At 44.7% G+C, this 25,624-nt stretch overlaps 1 long non-coding RNA gene across 2 annotated transcripts; it reads right to left on the minus strand.

The window, feature by feature from the left end:
* Positions 1-396: 396 nt before the first annotated feature.
* LOC146180431 (uncharacterized) lies at positions 397-9,163 on the minus strand. 2 transcript variants are annotated; one of them, XR_014700079.1, is made up of 5 exons: positions 9,018-9,161; positions 7,001-7,137; positions 2,284-2,441; positions 1,242-1,382; positions 397-512 (listed from the first exon to the last, which is right to left on the minus strand). It is a non-coding gene; the product is annotated as an uncharacterized LOC146180431 (long non-coding RNA). The 2 variants fall into 2 exon arrangements; XR_014700080.1 differs by lacking the exon at positions 397-512 and adding an exon at positions 742-1,016 and having other exon boundaries at positions 9,018-9,163.
* Positions 9,164-25,624: the final 16,461 nt, after the last annotated feature.

Below are 25,624 nucleotides of genomic sequence, written 5' to 3' on the forward strand. Positions count from 1 at the left end.
ACAGTACCCTTACAAAAATGTCTATGATCACTTTATGCCATGTCTTTAGACAATATGATCATAGAAGCTATCGACCATCAAAAGAAAGTCTTTAGAACACGTATGATCTATGTATGATCTCCCTTCCGACAATTGGCACCGTGATTGAATAGAATGTATTTACATAGAACGTATTTATACCTCCTATGATTACCCTATTGATAGCGTATATGGACACTGTAACGACTGTTCCGATAATTGGCCACCGTTATTTTAAAGAATCGTGTTCATACAAAGTATTAATACCTTGTGTTATGCTAACTATATTTCAAGTGTCCAATAATAACGTGTATTTTACTCACTATTCACATGCATGTAATATTTCGTGAAAAGTGAGAGTGGCGAAAGAAACAGATGCAAATTCATACCTTCTTTTATTGCACAAACCCTTGACACAGAAACACTTGGTTTCCGACGGCAACGACATTGTGTGTTTGATGTACCAGCCATGTCAAAATTTATCATGGTGTCACCTAGAAAAGAAATATACATGCTCAAAATTTTTCTGCCAATTTCGCACGCTTTGTACTAGCATCACACACATCTCTCTTCACTCAGATGCCTGTTTTTCCTCAAAATATGCTAACTGGTTTTCAACCACTTTCTGTACAAACTAGTACCTGCAAAACACCCTCAGGAGATAGAGACTATTGCTGAGGTTAATTGTATTCCTTTTGATCCTCTATATCATTCGACATTAGTTTATCACAATAGGGGCCCAGGAAACAAGGAGTGAAATTTACACGCCAGTATGCTTGGTCATGATACTCTCTCCTCTGCCATTTGCTGCATCAAGCAAATACACAAGTTGAGCGGCAACGTATCAGTATGTATACATACATTTTGGTGCATGCTACCAGCAAGTGATGCCACTATGCCTGTTTGCTCCCATTTTTCCTGAGTGATGGCTATGTTTGCCATAGCAGATGACACACACACATAAGTAATTACTGAAGGAGACCAGCTACACCAAGCACCTAGGGGATACAAGAGCGATAATAGGGAATGATGAAGTATATTATAGTTAGCCTACAATATGCAGTCACACATACTTTTTGCTACATATGCAGGTAACAAGTCTCTATAGTGTATTTCCAGAGAGTAAGAAAATAAGAAAGTGCCACTCATGCCCATCTTTTCCTTTCAAGAGCTTGTCACCAAGGTAAAATCTTTATCACATATGAAAGCAAAATTTAGAATACCTTTCTTTTATAAGAAGTCCACATGGATGCTGCTACGTCCCACTGCTACTTGTCCAGGAAGTCAGGTTGCCTTGTTACTTGTCGGCATAGACCACGGAAACAGGGTGTCTCCAGATATGGTCGAATGAAGCAACAAGAGGACTGCATGTACATATGAGAACACTAAAAGAACAGCAGGAAGAAAGATTTTTTGAATAATAAAGGAAAAGTCAAATGCACAAGTAAAAGAAACAGGAGGAGTATTTCATATGGTTGCTGAGTGACAGCATGAAAAGCCCAGAATTGAAAACGCAATCCTCCACTGAGGAAAATTACATAATCATAAAATACATAAATACATAATAATCTAGGTAATCTCAGGAATAGTGGCAAGTCTTATGTAGGCACTATCTTTTGGAGATACGTGGAAAGACAAGTCATATGGGGTGGTAAAAAATGACTGGTTTGGTTTATGTGGTTTAACATCCCAAAGCAAAGGCTATGAGAGATGCTGTAGGGGAGGACTTCAGAGCGTTTGACGAGCTGGGGCTCTTTAACGTGCACTGACATCGCACAGGACATGAATGCCTTTTTGCTTCAATTTTGAGCTTACTGCTGAACTGGTCGTACTCAAAATAGGTTGGCGCTACTTTTATTTAAATTTAGACAAGGTCCTTTTGAGGATACAAGACTTGCATGTGTCCCAGACACATTCAGGGAAACACGTTGGCCCTGTACAAAGGCTTAAAACGTGGAGAGCTTGTCTCATTAAAACCCACCCGGCCCCGCATAATCACTTTTTGGTACCTAATATTGCCTGCTTTGGCTCGTCAATAGTAGGCTACCGACAATAGGAGCAAAATTATTTCATCCTTAAAAAATCATGCAGCTTACTGCTGGAATATGCAGTCACACATAATTTTTGCTACATATGCAGTTAACAAGTCGTAATAGTGTATTCCCGAGAGTAAGAAATTAAGAAAGTGCCATATCCTTTCCTTCAAGAGCTTGTCACCAAGGTAAAATCTTGATAACATATGAAAGTCAAATATAGGAGAAATACCTGTCTTTTATACGAAATCCACATGGGTGCTGAAGAAACCATGCAGCTACGTCCCACTGCTACTTGTCCCGGAAGTCAGGTTGCCTAGTTTTTACTTGTCGGCACAGACCACGGCAACAGGGAGTCTCCAGATATGGCTCAATGAAGCATCAAGAGGACTGCATATGGATACGAAAACACTAGTCAGAACAGCAGGAAGAAAGTTATTTCGAATAATAAAAGGAAAAGTCAAATGCACAAGTAACAGAAACAAACAAGGAATACTTCATATGTTGCTGAGTAACAGCATAAAAAGAGAAGCACAGAATTAGAAATACAATGCTCCACAGAGGCAAACTACAGTAAAATGCTTGTGCACAAAATTCTCTTCTAGAGTGGAAGATTCAGTGATATATGCAAGGGGTTACGTTTATCTATTGTGCATGCATACGGTACTATAGGAATACAACAAGGTTGACGACTGGGCACGTTGGTATGGGTTCATACTGCCCCAGCCAAAAGACGAGACACAGCAAAGAGGAGGACAGGACAAGGCTGGACTATCAACTGAATGTTATTGATAAGAAGAAAACAACGAAGACTCCTTCCGAAAAGCTCGCGCACAACCCAACCGGTGGAATGGCAGGAAATTGGGAAGATGAAGAAGAAAATTCAAAGCCAATTCCAAGTCAAGGCCTAACTAACGACTTTTCTAATAGATGAAGTTCCTTACAATGAAGGCTAACAGACGCCTTAGCCACACACTTGTCCTCGGCTTTAGCAATGTAAAATGCTTCAACGAACTCTCTGCAGAGTTGATTACCATTGCTGTAAACTACACCCGTATTATTAAAGTCAGGCGCACTCGCCTTCCCTCAAAGAGAATTGGAATGCTCCGTCAGGCGCACATTTAGACATCTGCCTGTCTGCCCGTAGTAGTACCGGCCACAATTCAGCGGAACGTGGTAGACCACATTCTTTCTGCAGGTGGTGAACTTTTTCTTATGTGACACTGCACAACGAAAACTATCACGAGGTACACTGCCGAGCCCCTTTCTAACTCTAGCGCACAAGGCTCCTATCTTGTTTCTCGCTGTAAATACAACGGGCAGACAGGCAGATGTCTAAATGTGCACCTGACGGAGCACTCCAATTCTCTGGGAGGGAAGGCGAGTTGTAATCTTGCGCTACATGTGCAATCCCGAGAGTGTAAGTCGGAGCATGACCCGTCCCTTTGTGCACCTGACTTCAATAATACGGGTGTAGTTTACAGCAATGGTAATCAACTCTGCAGAGTTGGTTGAAGCATTTTACATTGCTAAAGCCGAGGACAAGTGTGTGGCTAAGGTGTCGGTTAGCCTTCATTGTAAGGAATTTCATCTATTAGAAAAGTCGTTAGTTAGGCCTTGACTTGGAATTGGCTTTGAATTTTCTTCATCTTCTTCCCAATTTCCTGCCATTCCACCGGTTGGGTTGTGCGCGAGCTTTTCGGAAGGAGTCTTCGTTGTTTTCTTCTTATCAATAACATTCAGTTGATAGTCCAGCGTTGTCCTGTCCTCCTCTTTGCTGTGTCTCATCTTTTGGCTGGTGCAGTATGAACTATAGGAATACATTACTGTCTGGGAAGTCAACCTCCACATCACCAGGTATCAAACTATCTCAGAGGTTTCTGAAAGATTTCTATGCAATGACAGGAAGATCTTTCACTATCAAACACAGTTGAAAATAACACTAAAATCTAATGAGCCCATGTATGTTTCTCTTAAAAATGTGCAGACGAAGGAAATGTAGTTGCTGCTCCTTTTATTTATTTACTTGTAACTAATACTGCATCATTTCCAGCTATAGCATGCGTGAACACAATGCAAACAATAGAGGTGAGGAAGCTAATCTAAAGATTTAGAATGACTTTTTGTAATAAAATGAACAGAAATCATTTAACTAGCCATGTACAGGAGACAATGCATGTACTAAAGCAGAGCTGCACAGATTTAAGAGCCTTAAAAGCTCTAGCAAAACACCCTTCTTGTCACATTTGCCTTTTCACAAACACTACAGGCTGGCCGAGAGCTAGCTTAGGTACAATACCTCTAATTATCGCATTCTAACTGATCACTTTTTCAAATACATTGATAAACACAGGTACACATGGCTGAGCTTTCAAAACATCATCTGTTGGACAAAACCCTCATTATACTCTTGGATAGGTCTGATAATAAAGATCAGCATGGCAAACAGCCATTCGGCGCTTCCATGCGCTATGCAAGCTTAATAGCCTTATCATATCTTACAGAACACTGTTGTAATTTTCAACACCTGAGAACCAAATTCCATGGGGGTTTAAAGGGACATCTTTGAGCAAAGTTCACTGTAGGATATTGCCCCCCAAAAACCCAATCAACAATAACACATGTTCAACAGCCTCTGGCTTTCTGCACAAAATACAGTTCACACCCCGTGGCAGAAAGATCTCTCTCTGCCATCTATGTTTATCCAGGCAGAACCCAAACATGCAATTTAAAAAGATTTTTAGCAGGTTGTAAAGGCATTCGTTTTACATGTTAGAAAGCATTATTATTTGATAAACACAAAAGGGCCGCCACACTGATACTTCCCTTCGTCTTGCAGCCCACCCCTTCTGTAACAAGCCCCCTCATGTTTGCAGAACTCAAAAACACACAAAACAATTAAACAGAAAATGTTCTCCAACAGATAAATATCAACATATTACTTTTGTTATTGCTAGTAACTATTTGGCTCTAGGGTTAACGATGCATTTATTTAGGTTGTGAATAAAATGAGTTCGGAAGTTAATTGCAAATCTTGGTGACTAGCAAGAAAGTAAATATTTGTGTATATGTAGCTTTGAGCAAAGTAAATGTTCTCATTTAGTCACAGAAAAACAGAATACCACTTGAACGAACCTCACTACGACGATGTATTCAGTTGTACGAACTTTATTAAATCCCCCCACTGAAGCTCTATTGAACACTATGCAAACGCACTTCATTTTAACGAACTTCCGTTATTGCTCATTTCAGTTCAACGAACATTTTCCGCGGTGCTATCCTGTGTCTTCAAAGTCATACTGAGCGCTTAAAAAAGCACAGTCTGCACTCTTTGTAGCATATTTTTATGTTAAGAACCACTCTTCATTATCGCGTGAAGAAAAGTGGCCGTTATTTAGCTTTAAAGTGAATTGGCTGCCTAAACTAGCTTGTAACCAGATGAATCCATAGCTGTCTGCACGCTTAATTAGCTGTACAGTCATAGCCAGTCAAAGCCAGATCTTCAGCCCTACCAGGCCCTTTAGCTCCAAGAATTGCAAATGTGTGCATTTTGGTTAACCATGATCTGCTTGGAGAAAATGAAAGCCTTGTCTCCTCAGCAGGCCGTTGTGATAGGCAAGATTCTCAGGAGCTTGCACAGTAATCGAGTTCAAAACCACTGTAGTCCTTTCAAAAGTGCTGCAAAAGGTTACGCATTCTTCACTTGCAAATCAGCGCAGTGACAAATAAATGGGCTCAGATAAGATTTGAACAACCTAAAAATCTGTGACAGATTTTCTCTTCTTGGGCTCCAAGATTACCTCGGAAGGAGACTGTAGCCATGAAATTAGGAGACGCCTGCTTCTGGGAAAGAGAGCAATGGTTAGCCTTGACCGCCTAGTAAAGAGCAGAGACATTAGTCTGCCAACCAAGATCCGTATAACTCGTGCTATGGTCTTTCCAGTTGTGATGTATGGATGCGAGAGTTGGACTGTGAAAAAGGCTGACCGCCGAAGAATTGACGCGTTTGAATTGTGGTGCTGGCGGAGACTCTTGAGAGTTCCTTGGACTGCCAGAAGATCAAATCAGTCGATATTGTCGACCATAAACCCTGACTGCTCATTGGAGGGTCAAATTCTAAAGTTAAAGCTCAGCTACTTTGGTCATCTGATGAGAAGGGAGGAGTTGCTGGAGAAAGATTTGATGTTGGGAAAGGTTGAGGGTCGCTGGAGAAGGAGTAGGCAGCGAACGCGATGGTTAGATGGTATCCTCGAGGCACTGCAGATGAAGTTATGTGTTGTTAGGAAGATAGTGAGAGACCGGAAAGCGTGGCGTGACATGGTCCATAGGGTCACGAAGAGTCGGACACGACTGAACGACTGAACTTAATATTTCTTGAAGCTAATGGAAACAATCTTCCACGCATTTATTTCAGTCCAATGAACTTTCATTTCAACAAACTTTTTCCTAAGGTCCCTTGAACTTTGTTCAAGTGAAACATCACTGTATGTGTACATATGCTGAGGCAGTTTAAATAAACAGTAACTGAATGTCAGCATGAACATGCACACATATGCACAGTGCAGTCAGCTATATTATAACACCATGTTTGTCAATGAGCTATTAAAACACAGGTTTACTCAATTTGGCCTCAACTAGAAATAGTAGGTACTACTGCAATAAAACAGCTAAGTATATCTCCTGTTTTAAAGCTCTGAAGAGGCCATGAAAAATTTTCTTTAGTGCAGACTATGCGCAAGATTCACCAACATGTCAGTCGCGCTAAAAACACAGCAAGAATGATATAACAACACCGAGCTGGTTTCAAGCTTTGCTTTAATGAAGCCTGTTACACATCCGCCCTTTATACTCTTAAAAGAAAACAATAAATGCAAAGCATGAACCAGTAAATATTATACAGTTATAAAGCAAACACATGAATGCAAAAAAGATTAGCATGTGATACCTACCAATTCAATGTCTCCTTTACAGGAAGGATGCTTTAGGGCAGGGCACCCATGGCTGATAGAATAAACTGCCTCAACAGATTCATGACGCTGTCTGCTTCATATTCAGGCAGCACTCCCTCGATGGCAGATGAAATCTGCTGCAAAAGCAGTGTGACAATACAATTGCATCAGCTGGACTGCAAGCATTATTGCCAAACAAGCCGTAAATGCAGTAAAAGAAAGACTTCATTAAATCCATGCTTCTCAAAACCCATAACATACCATTACTTTCCCTACACTCCTAAAGAAAAGCTGTCTCAGAAAATGAATTCCTAGCAGCTCTAGGTCACATGCCATAAGTTACCAAAAAACTCGACCCTATCATCTGTTTCAATTCTGACCCTTGTCAGCAATGTCAAACATTAATAAACGAAGAACTTCCATAGTTGAAATTCACTTTTCAAAATATGCTGTTTCTCTGTGAAGCTTAAAGGTTCTTAGCAATTAAACAAAACAGAAGACTAAGTTTGAAAGCTCTAATCGCTTAATTCACAGCCAATTGTTAGCTTGACCCACATAACTTGCCACGCCTCCGTTAAAAAAAAAAGAAAAAGAACACTGGGCCTGTACTAAAATAATACGTACGACCTACTAAGGATATAAATATAACTATTACTGCGTTGAAGTCTGCGAATTGTTATAAATAAAATTATATATCACCCCCCCCCCCCCCCAATCTGTGCTTACTCTAAAGGAAAGCTTAAAAACCTAATTTTACGCGGAAAGTCGTTGCTTATGGACTGTTCCAATAAAGCGGTAACCGCATGAGGCGACAACCCCTAGCGATCCGTCGCGCGACGCCGCCGCCAACGCCTGTCGTTGTCGCTGGTGCATACCGCACGGAGCGACGGCGCTCAGCGAGAGAAGCGCGTTTTCAGCGTTGCTCTGTTACCGCCGCCTCGTCATTCGGTCAAGGGGAATGCAATCACGTTATATCCTATTTTCAACACTAAACAGCATGAAGTGCGATAAAACACTGATGAAATTTCTTGTAACGCATCGTATTTTAAAGGGTCACAGGGCAGCGGTGCGTTACTATACACTGCGATGCCGACTTGCATTACAAGCAGCGACTTTCTCCTGCTCCTTTCGGAAATTAACAATATCAAGCCACGCTAACCTTTTTCTTTCTTTTATTTCCCTTCCAAGCTTTTACTGAATTATCTCGATGCACTCATATATATACACGGATCAGACGAAGTGAGCGCGTGAAGGCACCAGGTTCTTCGCCCAAACCGGACTAGGAAAACTAACTTTACACGCAATAAAAAGAAAGCCAGAACGGAAGTTGAGCACCCTAAAGCCCTCTGCGATTGGCTGCCTCGCGAGCTGCTTCCGGGCGACACGCGCAATTTTCTAAAAACCCAGAAACCGAGCGACGGCGACGAGCGGTAATGCTTTGGCGGCCCTCAGCCCGTCGCGCGACAGCGTCGCGCGGCATGTCGCCGCGAATTGTCGCCTCATGCAGTTAGCGCTTTAACCTCGAATTACCGGCTCCATGTGCAAATAGCTCAACGAAGAAACGCTATAAATAAAACAGATAGGTAGCGAGCGATCGCACACATCTGATGGAATTTAAAAATGACAGGTTTTATACGTCTACATAGCTTTTACGCAGTACAAGGCCTCTCTCAATATTTGAAATTTGACGGTTATGGCTGCGAGGCCAAGCGGTTGTTTACCTTTGAAGAATTAGTAATAACTCCGCAAAAAAAACGCCTTAAAGATCTGAACTATGTTGCAAAATGATCGGAAAGTGGCCGCGGACAATCGAGGGTCACTTTTTAAAACTTAACTAGATGATAAAAACGCTAAACAATGAAAAATATTCCTAGAGCATTGGTCGTGCAGTATGCAGCAAAGTAAAAAATGGGTAAACGCTTGTAATGTAAAAACTGCTCACTTCTGAAACACAACATTTTCCGCGAGTATGCGCAAAGCGTTTATAAGAAAGGAATGAAAAAGTTTGTCAACTTACATTGAAGATTTCTGGCAGAAAGAACTATTTTCCACGCTCGACGTCGCCAAACAGCCAAACGCCGCCTCTCAGTCACGGGCGTTTTTGCAGATCTTCGGTGCGCAATCACGTGACACATGAAGCTGCATCACGTGTTTTGTGAAGTTCGCTTTCTTTCTTTCTTTCTTTTTTTTCCAGTCGCGCTGCCACGCCGCGCTGCTCCATCACGTGTCTTGTGGAGTTCGCTTTCTTTTTTTTTTTTCCAGTCGCGCTGTCGCGCCGCGCTGCTCAAACGAAAGGCGGAATTAGTGGAACGCCGAGCGAGCGTCAGTTCTGTGCGTTCGCTATCTTGTGCGTTCGTTCTTTTTCTTCCGGTGGTTTTGTGGGGTAGCTGGTATTCGAGGCGACGCAGAGACTCGGAGTGGCGAGCCCACTTCAGCGATCGTGTGTTTGCTTCCTTCATTGTAATGAAAACGAGTTCTTACCGTATGCGGAGCCGCACATATTGAGTGCCTGCGCATGAGTTATTTGCACGCACGCGCGCTCACACACATGCAGCTTTGCAGAGGCGAAAAAGAAATAGCTCTCAAGACTGAGAGCATCATACATTTGTGCTAAATAAACACGAAAAACTGATTGCTGATTTCGTTACTGTTACTCGGAGACAACTTTGCTCTGTGAATATTTTGTGAAACTTTAAACCCACCCTTTTTGATGTATTGATGACATCAATGCGGTAATACCGTGAAATTGCGCTGTTATTCGGCGAACACATATCTGTTTTCCTTTTCTTTCCTTTTTTTTGCTTTTGCTGCTGTTCATCTCTGTAATGTCTGCAATGTTTATGCCTTTGTTTATGCCTGTAATGTGTTCCATGTAAACTAGCTTCCTGTTGAGCTGTCACCTGCTGATGTTTGCGAGGGTCCTCGGCACTCTTAAGCAGTGTGCAACTGCTTTCTCGCTGAGGCGCCCCCCCCCCCCCCCCCCCCCCCCCGTCCTCTGGATTTGAAAACAAAAAATTGATTGATTGATTGAAGGGCGCGTAAATGCAGGTTTGATACCGCGCGCTGTCTACGTTGGCTAGCCTGCCCGCTTCTCCTTTCATACCTCCCGCACTTCTAGGGGAAAAAAAAAGAATGCGTGCGTGCGTGCGCACTGCTGTGTGCTTTGCTCGCAGGGCGGCTAGACGCCCCCCCCCCCCCCTCCTCCAGCTCGAAGCCGCGCTCTGATGGCCAAGCGCCTCCTTGCATCCTTCCCGCGCATTGGATTTGAAGGACAGCTTCCAGCCAACCTCTCGAGAGGGTAGTTGCGACTAGAACTAGCATAACGTTCCCAATGGATCACAGCGGAAGGATGAATATGCTCAGCTACAGCAGGTCGATATTCCGTGGTTCGGGTCAAGTGCGTGTTAATTGTGCCGTAAGGGCGCTTAATTGATTTACAGAGGTCGGTGCCGCGGACCGCAGGTTGCGCGCTGATATAGTTCACGAGGCTGCATGAACGCTATGCGAAGGCTGCGAGCGAATATGCGTGTTTCTGCTGGCGCATTCTGTGCCGTTATGTGTGTTAGTTCGCCGCCCCCCCCCTCCCCAGCCGCCGCGCCTTCTCTTCCCCCCCCCTCTTCCCTTACCATTAGCGCGCTTCCTTACCCTACCCTTGCCCTAAGCTCGCACCTCATCCAGACACCACCTCCAGCAAAAACATAAACAAAAGCAGAACCTGTAGAGCGCTCGCTCGATTGACGCACATGTCCAAAGGCTGCTGGGTGGTGTCGGATAACCTCCGCGAGCGAAACATACGATGCGCGCGGTCAGGAACAGATGGGCTAAGATATGGCCGCTGCCTTGACGGGAGCGGCGGCGCAGAAGTGAATAAGAGAATAAGACAATCGCTAACATACTGAGCGCGGCGAGAGAAAATGTCGGCGGCGGGCGCCGATTTGTTTTCATAAGTGGTGGACAGAAGCGTATGCTATGCACAGCGGGGTGGCTCGGATGCGTCTGGGAGCACACTTCTAAACACGATCGGGTCGATAAAGAAAAAAAAATACAAATTCATATTTTTTTTCGGATGAAAATTTGGTCCTTGCCAGGGAAATGCACCCTCCATTTTCCAGTTATTTCGGCGCGTGAGAAGAAAAGCGGAGAAGAGGGGGGGGGGGGGGGCTCGTTCGGTAGCTTACTGTACATGTGCATATACCCAATCATTGTGTGTATGCCAATATATAATTCTAAAGTTTCGCCCATATAGCTTCTGAGGGATGAGTTACGTGGATCCGAGAGTCCAGGGCGTACGTCTCAGCATCGCGTGATGTAACCCGACAACACCCACAGCGCGCATTCTCCACTGTAAAGTCGGCGACGCGGTGCGTTTACCTTCCATTTGTGATATTTTTGTATTTAATTGTGCGAGCGAGCTTGATAAAAGGACTCAGTGCGTCCTCAACAAGAGCGGACGCTTGACTGAGAAATGCGCGATGAAGAAAGAGCGAAATTGTAACCAGTTAAATTTTCAAATTATAACCTTATAAGTTTTATCTATAATTCATGCAAATTGATCGTATCAATTTTCCATTTCCATTTCTTTTTTAACAGATGCTATTCATAATAAAAAATGTAATTCAAATATGAGTTGCAATGAATAGCATTCACTCGGTCAGTTAATACTATATACTTTCGATCTGAACATTTTTTCTGACATGCTAAATTGCTTCAATATATTTTAATAGCTGTGTATGAGTGGTATAACCAGAAATAATTTTCGAGGGCGTTATACGGCATCGATAAAAAAAATTGCAAAAAAGGCCGAAAGAAGGAGTTCAAAAACTTTCGGAAGGGTTTCTGACATCGAAACAGAGCCCTGGCTACGCCCCTGCTGTATATTGATAGGAGTATATACAGAGAAGTATATTCACCTAACAACTTGCTATGTACAAACTTTATATGAACTGATTTAAATACACAAAAGTAACAGCGTATGAACTTCGTATTTACACATGTTCATACAGATTAAAAGTAGGTACAATATTGATAGAGTCAATAAGGTGTTAATACAGATTCTAAAGACTGTTCACAACCATTTTTGTAAGGGCGTGCACGTCGTTTCTACAGTGACGATGCGCGAACCGGACGCTATAGCTGCTGCAAAATCATGTACTGTGTACTGTTGATACCACCTGCAGAAACCGTGCTGCCAAGGATCTAAGAAATCGTCTTTTTCAGGATTAGTGGATATTTTTTTAACGATGATGTCTGTGTGGGGGGGGGGCACGGTGTAAGAATATTTAGGTGGGGACACAGCACGGGCGAGGCACTGGACGCAAGTTTCCAGATAAGTTACCAGCCACGCTCCTCTGAACCGGGCCGCTCATAGCAGCGTCAGTGTCGATGTAGCGGTGAATCTTCGTCGCAGGAAAAAAACACATATATCGACAACGCCGTTGCGATAGCAACCCGCTGATATGGCGCGGCGCGTTTCTCCTGCGTGAGCCGTTTGCGTGGCCCCAACTGTTCCCCCGTCGTCGCCAGAAGCATCACCGTAGCACTTTATTCTTAAGCCGTGCCCACTGCATCAGTGTCCAGAATACTTTATTGGCTTGTCAATACTATTGAAGTAATTTCTTCCTAACAACGAAGTGAAGAAAAGGTTGAAGTTGCACTTTATGTTGAAATATGATGGAGTGAGTACTACAATACTCAACCATTGAGTCATCGTTATTCAATTGAAGGCGCCGGGGAAGCCGTTTTGTCACTTTGGATAGCGTAAATAGAGCAGGCTAAGCGAATCCTGCGTTCGGTTGGGCGAATGGGAGAAAAATATAAAAATTCACCGGGTATTCTTAACCACTTAATGAAGGAAATGCAACAGCGCCCCGTACCGCTTCTCTATCGCATAAATCACTAAATCACTAACTTGGAAACTGAGTAGAAGAATGGAATAAGCAAGCGAGGAAAAGTACGGACGAGTTATGTGTACGAAAACCGGAACAAATGCTGCCGTGATTTAAGACTTTTTTGCCTCAAGCAAGCTCAATTGTCTTCAATATTTGCACGAATCACGCCTGCACGAACGCCTGCACGAACGCCTGCACGATCTATCTGTTTATGTTCATCAACTGACTTATATACGGCTTTGGCGCACCACACTACATTACTGTTCCCCATTTTCTAACGTAGATTCAAGAAAGCTGTTAACCGTAATTTTACCTCTATTGTTTTGTATTGAATAAGTTATACTTATGTTCTTCTTCCATTGTGAAATTCTCTCCCCCTCTGTACTGTACCCTATACCCTGAGGATAAAAGAATAAGGGAAAGGAAAAAAGAAGCTAAGAGAAGTAATGGTATCGAGGAAGTGAGAGGGGGGCGGGGGATTCAGTGGGAGCTAGCAGAATCCAGTTAGAGGACCTCTAATGTAGGGAAGGAACAAAGTAAGGAGCAAACTAAGGATGAGCGGGCACACTGATGGGCGAATAAAAGATGCAAAGTCAAAGAACTAAAGAAACGACCGATGGTTAATGCTTTGTCGTCAAAGTGCCGCCGCTGATGCGTGCAGCAGGTTCAAGTTTCGCGCGAAAATTCATTCGCCTTCTGCGCTTTTATTTAAGCATTCACGAAGCCACAGATTCATAAAACTGCGCTGAATAATGGACCTAGACAAAAACAACGCGGCAAAAATTTTTCTTTCTCATCATCGGTCACAGTTTACGAGAAAATGGCTCTCAAAAAGCGCGTATTCACCATAGAAAAGCATTGCCTACCACTACGTCACAGGCCGCTGAGCGACCTGCCATCTCGTATGGCTTAGACTAACTAGGGGACTTTATCTGGAACCGGCGCGGTACGCTGTGTCCCCACCTATATACCTTGCACCGTGGGGGGGGGGAGGGGTCCATAATTCCGCCGCATGTGCACATAAGTGAAATTGGTCAGTAAGACGTAAAACGTTTTCTTTTCTGATTTGAGTATCGGCGTGATTTAGCATACTTCCAATCTTTAGGAAGTGCTGCTTGGAGCTTTTCTAGATTTGAGAGATAAATAGAGCACAAATCTGCAAAAGAGAAAAGAAAGGCATTAGGAACCCATCAATTCCTTGCGATGTTTTTGTATCAGTTTCAAGTAAGAGTAATAAAATGCCTTCTTCGGATATATGCTGTTACGAGTGGAAATCACGCACCAGTGGGCAACATCACTCTGGGGTCGATGGGCACCGCTTAACTCCACCACTCGAAATTCAACATCATCTTCGTCCACCCACTCAAACCACTTCGTTATACACTTGCTGAATGCCAGCACCAGATAACAACATTGTTACGGGGAAGATCTACGATCCGATAGCTGTAGACCCAACTAATGTTGATGACAGCACCGATCTCACCACCTCAGCGTCTTCTTCTGGGAGTCTGTCGCACTTCATCATCGTCATCACGACCAGCGAATACCGGTAAGAAAACTACCCCCTCCCCCCCCCCCCCCCTCGGGAAAAGCGCGGTCTCGGTGCGTTCTACGTTAGCGAAATAGAACGTGCAAATAAGGCTTCAGACGGGACAAATGCACTATTTCGGAGGCTGGCGCGTTGTACGAGGACTTCGGATACACAAACTCAACTTCGTATGTGACGTCGGTCACGGGTGCAAAACACAGTAAGAAACTCACTCGACGACACTGGAGCCACGGCAAGACGAGAGATCCAGGAATGTAGTGGACATCACGGTTGCGACTGTCTTACCGGAGCATCTGGGAGCCTAGAGATGCAGAGCCTGGCAAGAGCTATCCGGCAGGCATCGTGAGCGCGGGCGACGGTATCACTGGCGTAAGGACTGGTGGCGTCTCCTTCGGGTAGTAAGGTGTCGAAGGACAGTAACGGATGTCGGCCAAATAACAGACAAAATGGAGAGTATCCAGCGGTAGAATGGACAGATGAGTTGCAGGCGAATGCTACAAAAGGTAGATGAACATCCCAATCTCGGTGGTCGTCAAACACATACATGGCCAGCATGTCGGTGAGGGTACGGTTTAGACGTTCCGTGAGGCCATTGGTCTGGGGGTGATAGGCGGGGATGAATTTGTGACATACGGAGCACGAACGGAGCATTTGGTAAGCCACTCGCGACAGGAAGCAGCCGCCACGGTCAGTTAGTAGTTCGGGAGGGGCACCATGATGCAGAACCACATTTTCTAGAGGAAGTCAGCGGCGTCTGTGGCGCAGCTGGTCGGGATGGCTCAGGTAATAGCGTACAGCGTAGCGTAATGGATGGTGACTGCGATCCATTTGTTCCCCGAAGCGGAAACTGGGAAGGGCCAAGAAGTTCAACGCCTACAAGGGGAAACAGGTCTGTCGATATGGGGATCAACGGGCAATGACCTGAAGGCAAAATTGTTGGCTTCTTCTGACGCTAACACAATTAACGGCGGCGATGTACTGCTGGACGGAGCGGTAGAGCCCCGGCCAGTAGAAACGTCGGCGCAGTCTGTCGTATGTGCGAGAGACACCCAGGTGGCCAGCCGTGGGAGCATAGTGGAACTGTTCAAAGATGGTGGAATGCAGATATTGGGGAACGACGAGCAAAAAGTCTGCGCCATCTGGGCGTATATTGCGTCGGTATAGGGTGTTCTCGTGGAGTACAAATAGGGCTAGAGATGGATCAGGGCAGTCGGAGGTAAGACGAAGGATAAGGAATGCAGCGAAGGATCTAACAGCTGTTCGTCGACAATGTTGAAAAAGGCCGAGACAGACAAGACACATGCGTCATTGTCAAAGTCGGTAGGACAAGGGGAGTCGACAGGATGACGGGACAAGCCGTCTGTATCTTGGTGAAGCCCGTCGGAATTGTAGGCGACGGAAAAGGTATATTCTTGCAGTCGTAGTGCCCAGCGCCCCAAACGGCCAGTAGGATCTTTGAGGGAGAAAAGGCAACACAAGGCGTAACGGTCTGTTATAACAGTAAAAGGGCAGCGAAACAAATAAGGGCGCATTTTTGCAATATCCCTAAACAGCGCCAGGCACTCTCGCTCTCCGGCGTTTATAAGAGGCGGCTGGCATACGCAGTCACCCTTGTACAGCCGTGTTGTCGCTGAGCGAACATGGCTCCTATGCCATGGACACTTGCATCTGTGCGGAGTTCAGTATTTGCGGATGCGTTGAAATGGGCCAAGACGGATGGAGTAGTCAGAGCAGCCACAAACTCCGAGAAAGCAGCGACTTGTTTAGACACTCAAGAGAATGAAACGTCTTTCTTGAGGAGGTGGGTGAGAGTTGGAGCAATGGCTGCGAAATTCGGGACAAATCGTCGAAAATAGGAACATAGGCCAATATAGCTTCGAACATAGCTGGATGAACGCGGATTGGGAAAATCTCGGACGGTACGAATCTTGTCAGGGTCAGGCTGAACGCCGGAAGCATTAACCAAGTGACCAAGGACTTTGATTTCTCGGTGACTGAAGGTGCATTTCTTGAGGTTTAATTGAAGTCCGGTGTGGCTAAAAAGCACAAGGATTGTAGAAGGGTGAAGGAGATGGAGGATCAAATGTATAGGAGAAAACAATTACGTCCTCAAGATAACACAAAAAAAGTGGTCCACTTGAAGCCTCTGAGCAAAGAGTCCATCATGCATTCGAAGGTTTCTGAGGCATTTCAAAGGCCAAAAGGCATGCCTTTAAATCTACAGAGGCAGTCAGGGTTGATGGACGCTGTTTTGCCACAATCTCTCTCATCGAAGGTCGATGGAAGAAAAGTAGCTGGCTCCATGCAAACTATCAAACGCATCGGCGATACACGGAAGAGGATACACATCTGTTTTTGTTATCTTATTCAAATGGTGATAGTCAACGCAGCTTCAACAACTGTTATCTTTCTTCTTGACCAACACGACAGCGGATGCCCAGAGGCTGCTGGAAGGCTCGAATAAATCGTTTGCCAACATCTTCTCGACCTCCGTTTCAATTACGCGTCGCTCGGCAAGCGAAACACGATAGGGCCGCCTGTGAATAGGACTGGAGTCACCGGTGTCAATGCGGTGCTTGAAATCTGTAGTTTGACCCAATGGGCTGGTACCGAAGTCAAAACGTCACTGTAGGTGAGCAAAAGCTTGCATAACTCCGCGGCGAATTCAGTTTGGAGATCAGGTGCAATCATGCTGTTGACGGGATCAGGGCGGGATGTGGAGGAGGGGCTGCAGGGATGGCTAGATGATCTGTAGTGAGAGCTGAAATGACACAATCTGTCATCGGGGACCGCGCTGCTAGTCAAATTCCCTCGGGTAGAACACAGTTCCCAAGCTGAAATTAAGGACCGGGAGAGCGGTGCGGTTCCGAGAGATATGTAAACTGGAAACGATCCGAGTAGGTCAACAGCTTCGGACGAAAATATAGTGGAATTTAACAGAGTATACTGTGGGGCCAGTTGGTCAGACATAGTTCAGCGAAAAACGTAGCGTTAAGACAGGACTCGAGAGACGAGGACAAGACAGAGCTACATTTTTTTTGCCATCTGTCTCCCTTTGTAATGATGGCTCTGAAGGGGCAGTCTGGCTTTCTCTTTTTTGCATTGAAAAAGCTTTCAAAACATCTCCTTTGCAGTTGCTCACCTCCTTGCCAAGCCTGTCGAGCTTACACTGCATCGCTCTAGTCCTAGCCTTAGCTGGCTTAAGAAGCGAGCGGTTAAAGATATTAATTCAATTCTCACCTTTTGCTTCATATATCTCACGAGGAAGAACAACAAAGCCTGTCTGCTTGCATCAGGCAAAGCTTTGAATCACGATAGTGTTTAGCGACAGTTGTCCCTTTTGTAAGGCTTGTTTTTCCAGACGTGTAAACCTTTTTCACTGTGTCAACAGCCTCTGAAATTCAGCATGTTCGCTCCTCGCCACCCACCTTCTCTGCTATTCTGTGAACTGTGGCAAGTATCTCATGCTTCGGAACAGTCATCTCAAGACTGAATTTAGGGCCTTTTTTCAGTACCAGTATCCGAGGCATGCCCCAAGAAGGTGACCGAAACTTTGCCTACCTGTGTCCTGGGCTGTCACTGGATGGTTTCGAAGTTGTTTCCGCCACAACCTCTTGGTCGTCGCAGTTGCGCGTTCTTGAAAATCACTGAATATCTTGAAGCCAGCCGCGCCAACTCCTCTCAATTTCAGACACAGCATCCGGAGCCAATCCTGAAGAAGGCTGACTTATCTCCAGCACTCCGCTTTTATAATCTTGGCGATCCGCTTCCAGTGACCTGCTGAAGGCCCGACGACTCCGAACAACCCGGTGACTTCGGGAGGGCAGCAACGTTTTCGTAGGCAGTAATTGCAGAATAGGGCCCGGCACGTCATAACTGCAATAAGGCTTGCACAGAGCGAAAATTTCTCATGAAGGGGACGAGAACAAATAAACCTGCCCCCTAATGTAGAAGAAATGAAATTTAACAGAGTTTACTGTGGGGCCAGTTTGTCAGACATAGCTCAAAAATAATTTCACTTTGAGCAGTTCTAAACACGACCGGGAATCATTTCAGTTCAGTCGTGCAGTTGTGTCCGACTCTTCGTGTCCCTATGGACCATATCACGCCACGCTTTCCGGTCTCTCACTACGTAGCGTTAAGACAGGACTAAAGAGACGAGGAGAGGACAGAGCTTTGTCCTGTCCATAGTCTTTCTACGCCTCTCTTAACGTTACGTTTTTTTTAGAACAAAATAAAGTGGACGGGATGGTTATCGGTTGAACAGTTCCGTAGGGAAATATGGAGGTCTTCTTGCGTTGACACAGCTCGCAAGCTGCTATTATATAGCGCAGCACAGATCGGTTCAGTCCAGGCTGGAAGAAACGTCGACGTACTTTGTCGTAGGCACGGGTCACACCTAGGTAGCCAGCTGTAGGTGCATCATGCAGCTGTTCGAGAACGGTACAGCGGAGGTGGCGAGGATGGCGACATTACCCTAGAAGCCAGGAACAATAATTTCAGAGATATCATTACTGAGTGCGCGGTAGAAGTAGGCGGTAGGATAGTTAGAGAGGATACCGGTAAGCTGTCTAAGGAGACGAAAGATTTGATTAAGAAACGCCAGAGAATGAAAGCTTCCAATCCAACAGACCGGATCGAATTGGCCGAGATATCAAAGCTAATCAATAAGCGCAAGGTGGCCGATACAAGGAAGTATAACATGGAGAAAATTGAGCATGCTGTAAAGAACGGGGGAAGCCTTAAAGCGGTAAAGAAGAAATTGGGCATAGGCAAAAACCAGATGTATGCGATAAGGGACAAGGCGGGCAACGTCATCACGAATATGGATAAGGTAGTCAAAGTAGCTGATGAGTTCTATACAAATCTCTACAGTAGCCAAAGTAGTCAGGACCGTAATGAGATTGGCGGTAGGGACAAACATTCAGACGTTCCACCAGTGACGAAGGACGAGGTCAAGAAAGCATTAGAAACTATGAAAAGGGGGAAATCAGCCGGAGAGGATCAGATAACTACGGATTTGCTGAAGGACGGGGGGAATATCGTGTTAGAAAAACTGGCCACCTTGTATACGCAGTGCCTGGTGTCATCGACGGTACCGGAACAATGGAAGAATGCAAACATTATCCTCATTCATAAGAAAGGGGACTCTAAGGACCTTAAAAATTACAGACCAATCAGCTTACTGTCTGTTACGTATAAGGTATTTACTAAGGTAATCGCTAATAGAATCAGGACAACCTTAGACTTCAATCAAGCAAAGGATCAAGCAGGGTTTCGGAAACGGTACTCTACTATCGATCATATCCATACCATCAATCAGGTGATAGAAAAATGCTCGGAATTTAACCAGCCCTTATACATAGCATTCATTGATTACGAAAAAGCATTTGACTCAATTGAAACCTCGGCGGTGATGCAGGCATTGCGAAATCAGGGGGTAGACGAGCCGTACGTGAAAGTGCTGGAAGATACATATATTGGCTGCACAGCAACCATAGTTCTGCATAAAGAAAGTAACAAAATTCCCATAAAGAAAGGTGTTAGGCAAGGAGACACAATCTCTCCAGTACTATTCACAGCTTCCTTAGAGGAAGTATTCAGAGACTTGGAATGGGAGCAGTTAGGGATAAGGGTAGATGGAGAATACCTCAGTAATCTGCGATTTGCTGATGACATTACCTTGCTAAGCAACTCGGGAGATGAAGTACAAATAATGATTGATGACCTAGACAGGAAAAGTAGAAAGGTAGGCTTGAAAATCAATATGCAGAAGACTAAGGTAATGTTCAACAGCCTCGGGAAGGAACAGCAGTTTACATTAGGTAGCGAAGTACTGGAAGTAGTAGGCGAATATGTCTACTTAGGACAGGAAGTAACCGCAGATCTGAACCATGAAAAGGAAATAACAAGAAGAATAAGATTGGGATGGAGCGCATTTGGCAAGCACTCGCAGATTATGTCTGGCAGCTTACCGGTATCGCTAAAGAGGAAAGTATATAACAATTGCATCTTACCTGTACTCACCCATGGCGCTGAAACGTGGAGGCTAAACAAGAGAGTTCTGCTTAAGTTGAGGACAACCCAGAGGGCTATGGAACGAAAAATGGTAGGGGTAACATTAAGAGATAGGAAGCGTGCAGAGTGGGTCAGAGAAATAACTCAAGTTACCGACATTCTAGTGGACTTTAAGAAGAAGAAATGGGCATGGGCAGGACATGTAGTGCGAAGAGAGGATAACCGATGGTCGCTTAGGGTAACAAACTGGATTCCAAGGAAAGGAAAGCGTAGCAGGGGGCGGCAGAAAGTTAGGTGGGCGGATGAGATTAAGAAGTTCGCAGGGCTCAAGTGGATGCAGCTAGCACAGAACCGGGTTAAGTGGAGAAATATGGGAGAGGCCTTCGCCCTGCAATGGGTATAGTCGGGCTGATGATGATGATGATGATGACGACATCGGAGGTGGTGAGGCACAACTAATCAGAACTCTGAGCCATCCGAGCGCAGATTGCGGCGGTACACAAACTGAGCGACAGAAGGATGCGTTTGGTTGTTGGTGAGCAGGACGATTATCCTGCCAAGGAAGACATCCGAGCGCTGTTCATGGGCAATATTAGAAAATCTGTAATGGAGAGGACACATTTGCCAACTCCGCACTCGGAAGAAGGAGGGGAATCAACTGGGTAGCGGGACAAACAGTCTGCATCACACTGTGAACCAAAATACACCCTTAAAGAGACGAGGACAGGACATAGCTACACTCTGATACACAGAGCTCTGTCCCGTCCTCGTCGCTCTAGTCCTGTCTTAACGCTACGTTTATCGCTGAACAAAATAGAGTGGACGGAATGGGAATCGGTTGAAGAGTTCCGTAGGGAAATATGGAGGTCTTCTTGCGTTGGCACATCTCGCAAGCAGCTGTATAGCGCAGCACAGATCGGTTCAGTCCAGGCCGGAATAAACGTCGACGTACTTTGTCGTAGGTACTGGTAACACCTAGGGAACTAACATCCTTACACCCTTCAAAAAGGGTAATTTTGGGTTTAAATGTACCCTTATAAAGTGTAAATTTTCATAACTGCTCCTTTTTTTCAGCAGAAACTGGGAAAGGCGTTTTATGCCACTTACACCGTATCACAATGGGTGTGAAGAACATTGTTTACCTGCGCACCCTTTTTTAATTTCGCACTTTATACCGTCCCTTTCGTTTTGGAAATTTATTTACTAGACACTGCGTGGCCAAGGAATGCTGAGTGAAATGATCAAGGCATTGCACTTCCCAGAATATGCAGTGTGTGCTGCAGACAACACAGCTGCTTTCTCTTGCTTTCAGAATGTTTAAAACATGTCTAACATCCAACAAGAATGAATACACATGAAACTGTACTCATGGAAAACCATTTATCGAAAGCATTCAGGGGACGTGACAGACAGTTACATGCTATCAAAAATATGATGTTGGCTTCAAGGCTAGAAGAGCAGATTCTAAGAGCAAGTAACAATGTGCTTGAGCATGGCCTGGTCTTTAGACAAAAGCAATTTGGTGTGTTGCTATGAAGCGCTGAATGATGCACATCAGGAATTTGTTACATAAACGCCTAAAAGTAGCTGATCAAGTATACAAAAAATCAGTGTGCTGCCATACATGCTACAGTGCCTTCTATGATGACTGGAACTTTGAGTATAGAATTAAAAAAACATTTCTTGTGCCTCTGTGAGTATGATGCCGGTTAATCCGATGCATGTTGTATATAGCTTCTCTTTGTCCTGAATAAGAAGCAAAAAAAAGAAGAAGAGAAGTAAAAATCTTCGCTATTTCTACTAATGACAGCATTGTCGCCATCTACTGGTTTACGAATTTGTGTCAGCAAAACCTGTTACTGCAGTTTGATAAGATATTTGACACTTTAGGACCTGAAAAGTACAACAAAGCAGTCCATCTTCAAAATTTTTATGGGAAAACTATCTAAGCCTCAGGCTTTTCAGTTTTTTAATACCAGTTTTTAAGCCCTTTTGATCAACTTTACCTGGCTGTCATATGCAGTGACCGTTTCGAACAGCCAGATCAGGCACACATGTGTGGAACATTGTGGCACGGCTTCAAGTACCTTGGTTCTTGTCCCTGTTCAGGCACTTAAATGTAGAAGGCATTTTTTACCGAGTACAAAAGTCTTACTGAATAAAATCTGTTGCACCAACAGCCAGATCTAGTACATGACCTGTACACATATACAGTGGGCACGGCGAAGCCTCGGGAATCATTCCGCTCACAAAACGCTTCCTTTTTATTTCAGATTTTTCTGCTGCCCAACGCCGTCGTACCGTGCATCACAAGCAGCTGTCCAGTGCACCATCTGCAAGACATCGAACCAGACATCGAAACGGCGGCTGGCCCGTCATCGATGGAACAGTGCTTGCTGCTAGGAGCTCTTGCCAAATTATCGACATCTGTGACGTCACCTGGCTTGCCTTTAAAGGACAGTCCTCAACGTTTCTTCGTCAGTGGGCACGGCGAAGCCTCAGTAATTATGCCGATCACAAAACGCTTCTTGCTTATTTCACAGGTTAGTTGTGCTTACGACTTTCGTAGCGATGACCTCACATTGTTGGTAGTGCCGTGCCCGCGGACTTTGCTAGCGATTGCTTGCCATTGTTTTTGTATGTGTAAGCTGCTCATCTGCGGGGACGTCGACACAAACCCAGGTCCCAGTGTCGAGGATATGTTTGCTGATCTAAACAATGACCGAACCCTTATTTTGAACAAACTTACTGACATCCATAATCGTGTCATATCAGCAGAAAACAAGATCGAAGCACTTGAAGATCGTTCAGGTAAAGTCGATAAGCTGCTCCCGGAAATCAGCGACCAAACAGCGCAGATTGCTATTCTTCAGGATAAAGTTCGTACTTTAGAGGCATGTAATAGAACAACAGACTGGAAAACTAACCAATCTAGAGGACCGTAGTCGCCGATCCGATCTTGCTATTTTTGGTCTAGAAGAACAAGACGAAGAAAACGATGAAACCTTGCGCAAAGCCGTCCACGAGGACATATTTGAAACAAAACTGAATCAGTCATGCCACTATGTTGCCAGGATACACCATCTTGGCAGAACCCTAGGAAACAGACCAGTCATTGTTTGCTTTCAGGCTTTTTTAGGAAAGGGGGCTGGTACTGCGCAATGCAAGGTACCTGGAAGGAACGAACATTTCCATCCAGAATGATTACAGTCGAAACACGCTGCGTAAAAGAAAGTTAGTGTAGCAGAGCGCTAGCTCTGAAAGAGCGCACTCCAAGAAACGAGTTTTTCTTGTACATGACAAATTGAAGATAGACGGCAACCTTTTTGCCTGGGACGAGACACTAGATAAACGCGTTCTTATCAGACATGCTCGTGATCCACAGACTTCTTACTGACAGTGTGAATGCTCTTTTCCTAAAGAACTGAGGGTCTTACATTTTAATTCCAGGAATTCGTTTGCGTTCTTCGTTCATCCTCGTCTTTTTTGCGCTGTTTGCCCTCAATGGATTACCACCTTGCTCAAGCATCTGTTTTAGCTAATTCCAGGAGCCTAGTGAATAAATCTGCGGAACTTTAACTGCTTCTTCTAAAGTATGACCCGCCCAGAACGATTATAACTGAGACTTGGCTACAGGAAGGTGTTAGCGATCTGTGCTTAGTACCAACCTCTTATCAAATTTTTTGTCGGGATCGTCCCTCGCGAGGCGTGGAGTGGCTATAATTCTGAAGAGCGCATTTGCTGTAAGTCTTCTTCCACAAATTCATGACCACGAAAGCTTGTTTTAAAGGTCGACTGTTGGAGCCATTCCACTGTGGTGTCTGCGGTTTATCAATCACCTTCTGCCTCTCCCAATTTCTTGTATCCTTGTACGATTATGGAATTGAACGGCGGCGCAACACGGAAACGGACACAGACAAGAAGGGGACACCACATGCGCACACTACCAACTATTTATTAAACGGAAAGGTGACATATTTATACGTCCATCTCAAGCATCAGACTCATCGCCACAGTCCGCTCCAAACGCAACACGTGAACGGCGAGCAGCACCAATCAGGAAATCAGACAAGATATTTCTAACCTCAGTAGATTAACTATCAAAAACGGGGAAAAAATTTTTTTTTTTTTAAACGGAAGGCAGGCCATATCTCATAGCAAATGCAGTGTGCACCGAAAACAGCAGAGTAAGACATGAGAAGCGACCAGCCCGAACGCTAACAAATAAAAAATAAAACGATAAAACAATCGTAGCAAAAGCAGAGTCAAAACAGTTAAGCAAAAGCAGTCAGAACCCTAAGACAACAACAAAAGACGATCGTATCAAAAGCAGAGTCAAAACAAATGAAGCAAAAGCAGTAAAAAAAAAAAAACTAAGCCAACAACAACAAACGACAATCATAGCAAAAGCCGAGTCAAACAAAGGAAGCAAAAACAGCCAGGAACCTAAACGTAACTAAAAACGATAGTAGCAAAAGCAGAGTCAAAACAAAAGAAACAACAGCGGCCAAACCTAAAACAACAGCAACAAAAAGCACTGGTAGCAAATGCAGAATCAAACGAGCGACGAAATTAACAACCCGCCTAACAAAACATCACAAGGCCGTTAAAAATTCCGGGCTTAAAGTCGCACAGTGCATGCCGTCACAAAAAATTATCAAGGAATGAAACTTCATTTCTACGGACGGTACAGACGAGTCGCTAACACAAATGCTACCCTTCTTTTTGATCATAAAGGCTTCAAGAATTTCCCGTGCGACCTGATCGCGACTCCTGCCCAGAATCCTTATACCGTTAAGCATTGGCTCACAGTTGCATTCTTTGCAATGAGTAGACAAATTTAACCCGCCTCCGTTTTCTAACGATTTCTCATGGTCCCGTGCTCTGTCGTTAATACAGCGACCCGTCTGGCCTATATAGACCCCTCCACTCGTCAGTGGGATTTCGTAGACCACTCCGACGGCATAGGAACAGTAAAGCTTGCCGTGCCTCTTTTCGCACAGGGATTTCTTCTTCTGCCCGATTTTCGAGCCCAATCCGCTCAGCTTTTTGGGCGCGGAGAAAACGACAGGTACGTCGTACCGGCCGGCGACCTTCTTCAAGTTATGTGCCACTCGGTGAATATAGGGGACCACTTGTAGTCGCCTTGATCCCGGCTTAGCATGGGAT

Source organism: Amblyomma maculatum, chromosome 8 (assembly GCF_055883805.1).
Source record: "Amblyomma maculatum isolate TAMU_Amacu chromosome 8, ASM5588380v1, whole genome shotgun sequence".
Taxonomy (NCBI): Eukaryota; Metazoa; Arthropoda; class Arachnida; order Ixodida; family Ixodidae; genus Amblyomma; species Amblyomma maculatum.